The 14,454-nt window shown below is 36.7% G+C and overlaps 1 pseudogene; it reads left to right on the plus strand.

Annotated features, from left to right (window-relative positions):
• Positions 1–3,976: 3,976 nt before the first annotated feature.
• LOC114526647 lies at positions 3,977–6,189 on the plus strand (annotated as a pseudogene).
• The last annotated feature ends 8,265 nt before the right edge of the window (positions 6,190–14,454 follow it).

Below are 14,454 nucleotides of genomic sequence, written 5' to 3' on the forward strand. Positions count from 1 at the left end.
TTGACTTTCTTTCTTGAACTTCTCCAACTTATCAATGTCACTTCCCGTTTGCATAATATTGTCCACATACGTGTTTTCTCTAAGGGCAGTCACTGTTTCCTCTAATTCTGGTGATTGCTGGTCGTAGTGGTATTCCAATGTCGCACCAAGTAAGAATGGACTGGCTTCAACCCCGAATGGAACTCTCGCGAACTAAAAATGTACCTCTTTCTCGTCGCGTTCAAAGAGAAATCTGAAAGCATCTCTGTCTTCTTCTTTGATTGCTATCTGCAAGAAAGCTTTCTGAATGTCTGCAAGAAGCAGATTTGACGACATTCTTGCTCGTACCATGATATCCCACAACAGCGGTTGGAGGGAAGGCCCAGTAAACATACAATTATTGATACTGGATGCCAGTGGATGGGGTTTGGAGCTGGCGTCAAAAACCATTCGCACTTTGGTGGTTGATGCATCTTGCCTTATGACTGGCTTATGTGGCATGTAGTACACTCGCTCTCCTGATGGCTCGTCCGGGGCTTTCTCAATCACACCGCTCTCAATCACACTGATCCTCGATAATCTTCTCATACTCTTGCTTCAGGTTTTCATCTTTCGCCAACTTTTTGTTCACATTGCTCAGTCGTCTTCTGCTTTGCTGTTCGTTTGTGGTTGTTAACTTACTCCCTGGAATCCACGGTATGCTGACTTTGTATCTGCCGTCATCTTGTCTAGTTATGTTCTCTCGAAACTCAGCAAGCACTTGCATTTGGTCATTTTCACCACGATCTTCAACTCCGAGAACATCAAGACTATATAACTGTTCGTAATCGTTAACCTCTCTAGTGTACATACAGGCATCGCTCGAATAATTCTCACCACCATGAACAACCCATCCGAATGTTGTCTCTGAGAATGTCTCTTACACCAAGGGATCTCCAGGATTACCTTTGTAAACTTTCTCAGTTCGAATTCTGCTGTATGTGCCATCACCGAGTATGATATGAATTGGATGTTCTCCATCGCTGGTCATGTAAAATCCTTGTCTTGCATATGGGTGTATTTCTTCTTGAGTTCATTCATATCTGGTCTTTTAACTGTGGTAAAATTTTGGAGTCTGGAACCGGTCAATTCAATATCTTCATGTACTTTCCCATCAAGAGAATTTATGGGTGTTTGGAAAATAGGCATGGCTTGAGTCGAGGTGCCAGTCACGCTTACAATCTCGTGGGGTTCGTGATGTGTTGGATTCAAATTGAGTTTCTTTACAGCATCGCGTTAAATACAGTCTCGACCTGAACAGGTGTCGAGATATGCCCACAGGGTTTGTCCCTTTATCTTGACAGGTACAATGGCTGGAAGCGATTTATCCTCAGTTATAGTGGTAAATCCAGTTACTAACTTGTTCTCCTGGTCATCTTCATTCTTATCACACAGGCTTGTGTTGATGTCTGGCCTTACACTTCAGGCAACCACGACTTCGACATTGATTTCCCCTGTGCCCAGTGCGACCACAGTTAAAACACAGATTCTTCTCAGCAAGAATTTCTTTCGGTCGGCCAATCGTTTCACTGTTTTGCATTGATCACTCCAGTGTTCATTATTCAAACAAAAAACACAGTGAGGTTTTGGGGGTCCGGATGACTTTTGATACCAGTGTCCTTCTGGTTTCTTGTATCTGGTTTCTTTCTGATTGCTCGCATCTTCCACTTTATTTTGTCGAAGCCACTTTTGCAAATTTAGTAATAGTACTTCCATGGACCATTCTTCCCAGTCATCATCTGCTCGAACCAAGTCGGCTTTTATGTGTGGCAACTTGTTGATAGTGGTCATAACAAATCCGGAAAGTTTTTCACCGTCTCCCAGAGTTTGAATTGCATCGAAATTCTTGCTTAATTTCTCATAGAAATCTTGCACCTTTTCATAATTATGCCCTCTCACTGGAGTTAAGTTAATTATTGCATCCATATGGGCGTTGATAACATGTTTGGGGTGACCATACTCGCTTTTTAATCTTTCCCATGTAACCAACTTCACCCGGTTTCAAATTAGCAATCTTTTCCCTCACCTTTGGGCTCACCATTTCCAATAAAAACCCGTATTTTTCTTCGGCTGTACTCGCTTTTTCATGAACAAGTGTTAGAAACATGTTCTCAAACCGCACCCAATCTGTGGGAGTTCCATTAAACGGTGTTATTTTTAACTTTGGTAATTTCGCTGTAGATGAACGAGCGGTCTGTTCCATTTCTATCTTTCTCTGCGTCATGCGTAATTCAGCTTTGTGCTTTTCTTGCCATAAATGTCGTTCGCGATCCTCTTGTGCTTCTCGAATTTCAGCCCGCCGTCGTTCTTCTTGTTGAAATTGTTTATCTTTTAATTCTAATTGTCGTAATTCTGCTTCGTCTTGAGCCTTTTCTTGTTTTTCCTTTAGTTGTTGTGCAATTTTCTCGTTGTCTACGATCAGCTCTGAATATTTAGACTTTGTTTCCTTTTTCCACTGTCTGACTGTACGTGTTGTTTTTCCCTTATCGATTTTCAACTCTTCTGCTTGCGAAATAAGCTCTGATATTTTGACAATTATTTTCCCAGCGCGATTGTATATGGCTTCCATTTCATCGTAATCTTTCGCTTCAATAATTTCATTTGTTTCTTCTAAGAAATACTTTAACTTAGCGATTTCTTTTTCAATATCTCCTTCGAGTTTTTGCTCGCCTGCGTTTGTAATCTCGCTCGCTTCTTCGTCGCTCATACTGATAAATAAACAGTTTTGTCTTCGTAATTTACCGCTTTGTTTGATTGATTTTCGTCGCTTTAATCTACTCGTATCCTGGTCACGGCACCACTAGTATACCGAACTCATAAACTCACACAATGGTATACCTATCGTTTATAATTAACTTTACATAAAACCAAAAATTTCCTCACGATTGCTCACTGATTTCTTGAATGTCTCACTCCTTTTTCTCTATTTTTATGTGTGTTCTCAGTTCTATTGTTATCTAATTAACTTGACGCATGACATTTGCCACGCCCAGCTTTTAATTAGATGTTATTCATGCATTTAGTATAACATCATTGTAATAAACAAATGGCAGTTTATCGAATTCAAACTGTCAGTGGTGCACGCAACTACCTGCAGTACTTCGGAGAAAATCAAATATTTGGTCTAATGGCGGTTATCCTTTCTTGCATATAGCATTGTTGTATTGACTTGATATAGACTGATTTTGGGATTAACTTTGAGAATAATGAGAAATTTTGAGAATAATGGAGGAATGTTTCAGAAATAAGGGAATAGAATAATATGGATAAATTTTGGGAATGTGTGGGTTCCTAAGATAGACTGAAACTCGCCTCCACCTTCCTTCCTGCATGCCTTGCAAAACAAACACTAAACTGTTTCAACAAATAGAAGGAAGACAAGTTGGGCAAATTTCCATGTGTCTTAATTCTTCAGAGTGCAATGTCTTCCCCAAATTCAACTAGACTTCGTAATTTTTGACATTGCAATGCTACTGTATCTAAGTTTAACAATTGATTTTGAATGTTGAAGTAATATTTCATAAACGAGCTAGTGTTTTAGACGTGGTTTCTAAATCCATGTGCCTAAGCACTCAACAGATTTTAAAATGTTTTCATATTCCAAACTGTAACCGATTGTTTCAATTTGGAGTAAAATGTGATGTATTGTGACTAGTACATACATTAAAGTGTATAGATTTACAACTTAAACACCAAGAGGGCACTTGAGGCCGTTTGTTCAAAAGCCAGTTAATGCTAACCCAGGGTTAAAAATGCTTAACCCAGGGTTAAAAATGTTAACCCAGGGTTAAATTTTAACCTAAGTTTAGTTTTTGTTGTTCAAAGACAGGTTATCTTTAACCCCAGGTTAAAGTATGCGTTAAATTTAAACCATCTTTATTGGTGGGTTAACTTATTTAACCCTAGTTTAACTCATCGATTTTACAACTATCTATAATTTTTACAAATAAAAACAACAATGGCAGCAGGTCTTGGTTTGAATATATTTCGTGTGATTAATCCTCGCTGTGATCGAAGATACCGTCCACACCGTCTGAATATAGATGGTCTTTACGATAGCGATTTAAGAGCAAGATACAGGTTTGGTAGAAATTCAATAAATTATATCACAAACCTGCTTCGTGATGATTTAGATCGCGATACGCGGCGAAGCCATGCACTTGAGCCAGAAGAGCAAGTCCTTATCGCTTTGAGATTTTTTGCATCTGGCAGTTTCCTGCAAGTTATCGGTGATATCTTAGGCTACCTAGGCAACTGTATCTTGAGTTGTTAGAGATGTAAGTTTGGCATTGAACAGACGGCGACAACAATTTATAAAGTGGCCAGCCAACAACGAAGTTGATAATATAAAAAATAAACTTCTTTTCACAAGCTGGATTTCCCTGTGTTATCGGATGTGTTGACTGCACTCATATAAGGATCTAGGCACCGCACAAAAACGAGAATAATTATGTAAACAGGAAGCGGTACCACTCAATTAATGTTCAAGGAATTTGTGATCATGAAGGTATTTCTAAGTTTTCAATAAGCATTTTTAGAAAGTTGATTTCTTGCATTCTAAAAGAACCGGGATGTCTTACACCCGCACAACTTTACTCTTGTGACCACCTCAGTCACTGAATTAATTATCAAGAAATTCCCATTAAATATTTGTAACTATAATGTATATAAAATACTTCTGTTACAGGGAGATTTACCAACATTGTTGCTCGGTGGCCTGGCAGCACCCACGACAGCCACATCTTCAGAAACTCTGAAATTTGCAATCATCTTGAGATGAACAATCGCAGTCTGGAAGATGGAATTAGCTTTCTTTCGTTATGCTTCTTGAAAGACGCTTAGCCTGAGCTTGTCCATCTTAAAAAAAAGGTTATGTAGCAAATGTTGGATTCAAGAGAACATATATATATGCGAAATAAATATGAGCGAGATGTCTGCACCGGAGACACTGGAACGCCGGTCGAGGCGAGATCCCAAAAACAAGCGGGAATTAAAAGAATGGGATCATAGGAAAGTTACCTGCATATTTTTTCTTTAATGATAATAGGAACCATCTTTTTCTTCCGCTTATCAACATCATGTCCATTGTTTGTTTCGCCTTTACTGCTTCTTGTGTTCTCAAAGCAGACATATATTTTTCTTCTCTGGGCGTCGATCTACTCTGAATATCATATTCCGCTTCCATTTTCAGTAAATTGTTGTTCAAACTAGTTAAACAGGGATTCTTTGAAAGCGGGATGTAGTAAAAAAGCACTATTTAGAAACACATGCAACGAAAGTAAATTGTACGAAAGTAGTAGATCAGTATTGCATATTTAGAAATTGTTGTAAACCGAGTATACTCACTTACCTATTCATTACTGCAATAATGTGGCTATAGTTACTGTTGTTGAGCCCTTCAGAAATTTGATTTCTACAAAAATGCAGTAAATGGTCATCGCTATATAATTTATCATAAATTACTGTATACAATCCAGTAATGAACCCAGCTTGACACAGTAAGCATGGCCTATAAGTTAGATAAGTAGGTACCTGTATATGTACATCTACTTTAAGATTGACAAATACAAATAAACTAAATCTTACTGTACACGTAAAAATAGATCATGGTTGATATTAACAGGCGTGAACAAGGTTGTTGTTGACATCCTGTGATAATGTTGTCAACAATGTTGTTGCAACTTATTACAACTGACCAATGCTACTGTATAACATGTTTACAGGGTACAGCGCAACCTTGTTCAAGCCTGTAGATGTCAAGCATACCAGCATACTATACCTTGTGGCATAATACTGACATAACAGGCAAAAATATTCCAAGACCCACTTGTGGCTACCCAAGTCAACTACAGATAAATATTTCCCACATTAAAGGAGCAGTGTCACCGCGTGCGCATCTTTTCTGTGCATAACAAAAATTTTGTCAGAAATTGTTGGAAAAGCGATCAGAGATAATCGGCACCATTGTTATGAGTGAACAGTGAACTCATACTCTCTTCAACATGGTAAGTAAAAATTTACATATATTTACATTTTTGCATATAATATACATATCTGTAATCAGTGTACTGTTAACTGTATTTCATTACACGTATAGACAAGTCGTTGCGATTGCAAGAGTTCTTGCAGCATCAAAAGAAAAGCGAGTGGAAGTCGCGGATGTCCTTGTAAAGGAAAAAAACGTTGAGTGCATGGCGGAGTGTCAATGTGGTACGAACAAGAAACCTTGCAAGAACCGGGTATGTCTGGGTTTTTTTCTTTCATACAAGATTTAAATTCTTAATGTGGTTTTACTGTAGGATACCCCACAAAACACAGAGAGAGAGAGCGCGATAACCGCGACAAATGCAGTAGAACACGTGGCCAAGCACAAGGCTTTAGACTGAGCAGTGCCAACTCACAACTACTGCAATCTGAGGATGCTTTGAGGGAAAAAGAACATAAGGATGTGAAGTTGGGCAAATACACAGGTATTGTATGTAGATGAATTTCACAAGCCAACCTGTAAGTAGATTTGAAAATTATGAGTTATACTATCATGGGTTGACCGGTCAGACAATATATAGTGAATTGAGAGTCACAGGTATGATTATTTTGTACTTAAATCTATAAAACTTTGAAGCTTTTGTCTAATTATTACAGGATTTTATTGGAACGTTGGATAAAAAGCTGGTGCGAAAACTTGCGATCAGAAGTTTGTGTAGAGACATTGGTAGCAATGGACTACATTGATACCCTGCTGATAATGGAAGATGACCTAGACGAAGACCCAGAAGATGATCAACTTGGTGACTTCGGAGAGCAATCAAGCGAAGTTAAGCAACAAGACTTGGACCAACCTGAAGAGCTCCCAAATGCTGCTGCACCAGATTGGTGTGTTTGTGGCAAATTTAGACCAATGCCCCAGGAAATTGAAAAAAATTGTTGCAAGCAAAAGAAATGCATAACACTTACATCACATTTTGCCAAATTGTGCCTGGATGTTGATGTTCTAGAGCTCTGTATAAGGAATAGAGCAGACATTCGAAATGACCAAGAGGACAACGGTACAAGGGCGTTCAGAAAAGCAGCATGTAGGCAATTCATTCTTGCACGCTATTGCCGTCTTGGTAAAGGTAACAGACATGTCTGCCCTTCCTGTACAGTTTTGAAAATAAGGAAGCGTTTTCCATCTGTGACTGGAATTTATATGGGATACAGAGAACACTAAATGTACATACTTTAAACCATTTTATTGCTATAAGTTTGTTATATTTATTTTACAAAGGACAGGTTAATTTATTTACAATTAGTCTTTCTCATGATGACAAATATCTGCCATTTTTGGGGTACTTTCAATTTTCTTAAATGAATTTAAACAATTATAACCATATAAAACCAGTATTTTAGAATCAACAGACCATTATTTTGAACAAAATTCAGCCTTAAAATAAAGACGGTTACAAGGTCATACTATAGGTAAAAATTATGAAAGATGGTACCCCACAAATGGCAGATATTTGTCATCATGCAAAAGGCTGGTGCATATGTACATATTATTTACAATAAAGACATTAGGCTGGTTTAAAGTTAACACAATTTGTCAAATCTGCTTCTTGCAACAATTTCCTTTGTAGGTGGTGGGGGTAAGTGGGCAATGGTAGGAGAAATTAGGGCAGGGTCACTTTCATTCAAATCCACTGCTCTTGTTACACCACCTATATCGTGGTCATCTGTTCTTCGTTTCAAAATTTTGGCCATGAGTACTGGGATGTAATTGTACCCCTTCTGCACCTTCACCGTCTTGAGGTCCCAATTTCGGTTTCGTGGATTGTACTTCCTAGTGACAATTTTATCACCATGCTTTGTCTTGGCCTGCCGGAGGTTTTGATGGAAGTTCCAATCAATGGCTGTTAGCTGTCTTCTAGCCTGGTAGGCACTGTATCTAAAGTAAATTAATTCATTCTACTTAGAAAGAATTAATACAATTAAGCTACAAGATCTTCAAGACCCTTCTCTCACACGAAATTGTGGTGGTTGGCAAAATTTTACCTGAATGGGGTCCTCTTTAGGGTATAAACCAGTCCAAGGCTGTTGGCACATTCTATGCCACCTGTATGTCTAAAAAAGATGTTAAAATGATCACATTAATCTTGTTGCATTGATTAAATATTATTAATATTTTTATATCAATAATATTTTTTCTGTACCTAAAATGGGTATAGTATTTGAAACTTGCAAGTAGCTCTGGATTTAGGATTATCTTTTGCAGCTCTTGGTAATCTTTATCTCGGCGATCAAACCAAGCAAGATGCTCATCATGCTCATCATCTTCATGGTCACATTGCCCTTCCTCCAACCACTCATGTTACAAATGAAATAACAATAATCATAGAGTGTTGCACATCTTAAATTGTGGCAATTAGCCTGCAACATTATATGTACCTTCAGAAGAGGATTCTCAAAGAACTTCAATGCTTTTGATAGATCATAGATAGAGACATGACATTCCATCATGAGGGCTAATGTCCCAACAAAATACAGGTGGAGGGGGGGGCATGTTGTTGGACTGTTGAGAGATGCTATATCCTAAAATGCTCAACTGTATGGAATTGCAACAATCCACACAATAGCATGACCCATATTTTTTCGCCGCATTAACTATGCGAAGGCTATAATTGCTTTTCATTTTCCCTGGTTGAAAAAACATACTTAAAGTTACAAAATTCGCTCCTTACAAAATGGCACCATTTTATCACAGAATAATAATTTGAATAATAATTACAATATCGTACCCCCCTGGTAACAACTCAGTAAACCATTACAACCCAATAAGTCTATTAACTCTTACAATACATTATTGGTTACAACATGCGGTACTGGTGACTTTTTAACAGCTTTCGAGATTGGTGTGAATAATTCTTCATCACTGCTGTCACTGACACTTATTACCCATGGATCACACATGTGCATGATTCCTGAAGATGTCTGTGGTATCCTTGATTAAAAAGCAAATAAATTTAGAAGAAAATGATTAACATATACCAATCATTGTTATACTATCAAACAATTGACAGGATGAGAATTTGAATTTTCAACAATTGTCACAACGTTGCTTGAGGGTTGCTGGAAAAGCATATGAGACACATATTAAATAAAATTTGAGAAAAGCTAGGACTGTAGGGTTTAATTAGAGCTTCTGAATATGAAAGTGTACATAATGTCTGATATAGCCTTAATTAAACCAAATATGCATGTGAATAACTAAATTTTAATAATTTTTAAAGAAGGAAAATAAACACCAATAAGGATTATTGCCAAGTGAAAATATAGTCAACCAAGGCTGGTATATAGGTTTTGTTTGGGTGTACTATATCCATGATGATTATCTCATATAACTCACATAATATTCAGAAACATTTCAAACTGGAAAGGAAACCATGTTTTGTAAAAGTGGCAACACTCTCTATGATAATTTTAAGGGATGAACAAAATTGTACGCTTTTCCATAGAACAGCCAGCCCACTCAATGCTGTTGCAGCATACTATCCTACCACATGATCCTGTCTATAATTATATACATAAGGTAGTAGACACTGGCACCACCTCCATAGCAGGCCCTTTTCAGGCAAATATGGTGGCCGAAAAGCTCCCTAGCGCTTGTGGAGGAGGTACGCACTGACATAAATTAGGAATGTCTTGCCTAACGTAATTAAATATCTTACTTTTTTTGTCCGGTAGACAATGGCTATTGGCATTGGCTGCATTTCTATTGGTTAACCTGGTAGCTGGCGGGAGAAAGGTCTCTTTGTCTTCAAACATATCTGAGTCATGGTTTTCTCCCTCCCGGAAAAGATACAAAACTATACGCGAAAATGCAAATCCCTATAATTCTTTATACCGCTGCAGTGTGAATGATTCAACAGGGTCGGTGCCAGGAATGGAAGTCGCATCGCCCCCATCTTTAAACACTAGCTGGTAGTTTGACTCACTGTCGAAACGCTTATTGAAAATCACAATGCTTTTTTATTGCAGCTGCAAGGATCTCGTCACACATTGCTATCGAATTAACTTTTAAGGGGAGAGTTTAGAAAGAATGATCAAATCGATTATCAATTTGATTTTGTACTAAACAGTGACATCCATCAGCACAACACAAGAAGAAAAAATGATTATCGCCTTAAAGTGCTCCTAACACAAAAATGAATTTCACCTTTTTGAAATCCTCGTGAAACGTAGATAACAAAAATACTAAACAAAATTACATTTGAGGCTTTTTTAGCCGAGTAATAGCGCTTTGAAATTCGAAATATTCAAATTTTAACGGCAAAAGATTTTCAAAACCGCGAGGCAGGGAAATTGGTAACTAATACGTCACAGTAGGAACCGGTCTGGCATCTCGCGCTTTATCAACAGTAAAACCTTTATTATAAACAAGTGAGCATAGCATTTTAACTTCAGCGAAAATGGTTGATCCAGCTCAGATACGGAAAGCGATAGTTACCATATTGACCACTTGGGTTGGAATTATATTCCCATACTAAATGGAGAGAACTAGCGAAGCGATCGCTAGTGCTGACGATCAAAGTATAGCCGATGATGACCCTAGCTTTGGCCATATGTATATCGGTGAACCCGTTGCCGACGAAAAAGGGCATGAGTCATCGCGAGAAAAAGCAGCCTTATGACGATCGCTTACAAGATCTCCAAAGGAGACTTGATGGAATTAAGAAACTGGAAGAATGGTTTTCGCTTAAATTACGTTTTAGTTGCGCGTCTTTGGTTGCGTGACTTAGCTTGCGAGACAAAGTTTCGTACATGCATACAATTGATACAAATCTGTAGCAGATTATATTTCATGTGTAAATTTGGCTGTCGTTTAGAACTCCTTAGAGTGTCAGTGCTGCATGGAAATTGAGGAGTACAAAGTTCTGAAAAGCGAGCTTGTTATACAGGAATTGGAAACGGTGATTCGAAACAACACCAGCATTTTCGCCCATCCTGGGTTTAGCAGTGTGTGTTTGGACAGATGGTCGCGACGTTTAACAGCAACAAAATTGCGCTCAAAACGTCTAGCTGAAGATCAAGCTGAATATTATTTAGTCCAGTCGGCTTCCAGCCAATTTGGCTGATCTGTGACTTTTTTAGACACGTTATTTTATTGTGAATGAAAATATTGGCCCAAATGTATATTTGAAATGATCAAGAAATTTATAAATTTGTAGATTCTATCGCAGTACGCGGCATACAGAAGTTTTATATGGTTGGTTTTTGGGAGTCTTTGCAATAGAAGATTCCCCTTACCAGCTTGTGCGTATGAACGAATAAGAGACGTAGAAAATATAAGAGTATAGAAAGTCTAATGAGACGCAGGTCACGCAACAATGTAAACACAATAAGGACAATTCCTTCCGTGTTCCCATCATAGAGTCGCGTTCAGTTCAGCAATTTGTTACGCAAATTATTTACAGTACAATACGAATGAATATGAATTGTTGGCATACATTGCTAAGACAAGAATCGATTAGCAGTTTTTCTCACGCACATACTTGCAAACAATGCCGTCGTTTTAGCTTCTGGCCTTTCGTCACCAGAAAACAGTATAAAACTTAGCGAGACTCCTTTTCCCGCATTGGATACATTAGAGCAACCACCTACAATACATATATTCGGCATATTATTAATCTGAGGGCCTTTTTTGCGCTGTCGCCCTCAGTGAATAATACACGCTATAATGTTTTTCTAATGAATGAAATAGACCGGTTCCTATTGTGACATCACAACATCGATTTCGCACCAATCCCTTTTGCGCGGTTTTCAGTTTTCCTACATCGCAAAATACCATGTTTGAACGGGAATAACTTCTAAACTAAAATAGCTATTGCGATTCGGTTTTCGAATATCATATATACTGCCAATGACGATCAAAATATCAAAAATTCATTTTTGTGTTAGGAGCACTTTAAGAGAGTAAAAACTAATTGGGCTAAACAAACTTTTAGTTATTTATCCCTTAATGACTTTAACACTCTACCATCTGCTGTTAAGGATACTAACTCTTTAAATACTTTTAAATTGCATTTTAAGTAGCTACCTTATGTAGCTCGCCTTGGCAATGTAGAACACTAATTTTTATGCATATTTTATAGGTAATTTTTGCTATTTTATATTGTAAGATGTCTATTTATATATCAGTGTATTGTATTGTAAGTGTATTTTATGCAGGGCCTCATTGAAAAACTCTTCGAAGATATGGGCACCCTGATTAAATATCATTATCAATATTTTCAGGCAGTCATCCATAATGCCGACCTGAATACAGACTTCCTTTACCTGAACTTTTCATTTTTTGTTTAGTCTACCACTTTTTTTTGGATAAAAAACTTTGTCGCTCTTTTTCTTTCGATGTTTTGAAAGCAGCAAAGCTTGGTAGAGCAAAACTCTGCAACAATAACTTGTTGTTGTTTTTCAAATTTTCAAGCTCCTTTTTAGCCTCGGCATCTCCATTCGCATTTGTTTTTATGTCATTACCGCATCCTGGACAAAAGTTGTAACCTTTTTCCACAGGAAACGCACAGTTTGGGCAAAAATTTACCTTGCAATTGGATTGTTTGTTTACTCCAGACTTATGATCCGCCATACTTAACGGACATATACAAACGCACACCACATGTGAATTAGATTTTCAATCCTCCTAATACCAGAAACAAAATTATTTCTGTACTGTAAATTTATTTCTGTCCTATAAACTTATTTCTGTAGTACAAACAGTACTGACTGCTGTTAATATATTTCTACACTATTAATATATTTCTGTACTGACTGCTGTTAATATATTTCTGCACTATTAATATATTTCTGTACTGACTGCTGTTAATATATTTTTGTATTATTAATATATTTCTGTACTGTTAATATATTTCTGTGCAGAATGTTATATATTTCTGTCACTAATTTCAGTAAATATATTTGGGTAAATGTGGAGTATATTTGTGAGTTAGATATAGTTGTGTACTGGATAGATTTACGTGTGTTGCCGTTGCGGGCCACCATAGTATTTCTTTGTTATGTAAATTACTTCATCCCCCCTGAGCTCTGCTTTGGTCAGTTTATATTAAAAGCGCATATTATCTTTATAAAAATATTTATAATTTTTCTTTAACATTTGACAAAAAACAGCGTGATTGGAAATAATTTTTTGCTGAATGTGGTATTCCACAAAATATATGCTACGAATATGATGAAAAGTTTAAAAAACACAGGTTTGTGAGATAATATTAAAATTTAAAATATTTCTCTTGAGCGTTTTTATAGAAGTGTTGAATTTTTTCTGTATCAATATTAAATAAAATACCAGATGGCAGATATAAGTTGTATTTTTTTAGATGTCCAACTATATTTCACATTTAACTTAGTTGTCAACGTATTTATTCTGAATATTCAAGAACCACTGTATATTCAAGAACCAGATGGCAAAGATTTGCTGTAGTTGCCCTTGCATTGTTTAATATTATTATTAACATAATTTCTCTCCCCAACCTTTCCAGATGGCAAAGATTAATAATAATAATAATAATGATTTAATTAAAAAAAAGAAAAAGATCTACAGATTCAATAGCTGCTCGCAAATAGCATACGCTAATCGAGGCGGGCAGCTAAATCCAATTATGAAGTACAGCCAATTACAATTATAATCACACTAACATTAATCACGTATACAATTACCGACTACAAATCATAAATTACAGATAATAAATTACAACTTTAGGTTTGAGACAGCAAAAAGTACATATATTTACAATACAAATTGCAAAAAAAATATGCGGCAGCAATGATAGACATACAATTCACCAGCAGGACCGAAAGTAGGAGACAAGAGCACAAAGAAACGGAGAAAAAAGGAAAACAGATACAGAATATTTTATTGACAAGATTTCTGGTTCCTTCTCATTATAGTTGATTTGATATTTTAATTTTTTTATTAGTGTTGTAAGTTCAATATAATCACCCTCTTCGATAAGGATAGCAATTAATGTTTGATGCAACTGTTTCTTAAATTTAGTTTTTATTAGATTACATAAATCACCTGGAATACAGTTCCATATCCTAGCACCATTTCTTGAAAACGAGTTATCAAGTATTTTTAGTAGAAATTAGTTATCAAGTAGAAATTATTTTTTGAAGATCTGGTATTATAGTTGTGTAGATCTTGAGAGTAAGTAAAGAGTTGTGAGATATGTAACGGTGCCAGCTTATTATGTACGCTGTGCATCAAAATAGAAGTCGACTTAAAGTAGAGCATTTGGACAGGCAAAATATTAGAAGACAAAAAGAAAGGAATTGCATGGGATGTATGATCTGCAAAATATATTAAAGGAGTACGCGTTTTTGAAGCTTTAGAATTTTATCTAAATGTATTTTGGCGGCCTGGCCCCATATTACGATACCATACAACAA

This window comes from Dendronephthya gigantea, unplaced genomic scaffold (genome assembly GCF_004324835.1).
Source record: "Dendronephthya gigantea isolate DGI-Jeju-01 unplaced genomic scaffold, DenGig_1.0 000040F, whole genome shotgun sequence".
NCBI lineage: Eukaryota > Metazoa > Cnidaria > Anthozoa > Malacalcyonacea > Nephtheidae > Dendronephthya > Dendronephthya gigantea.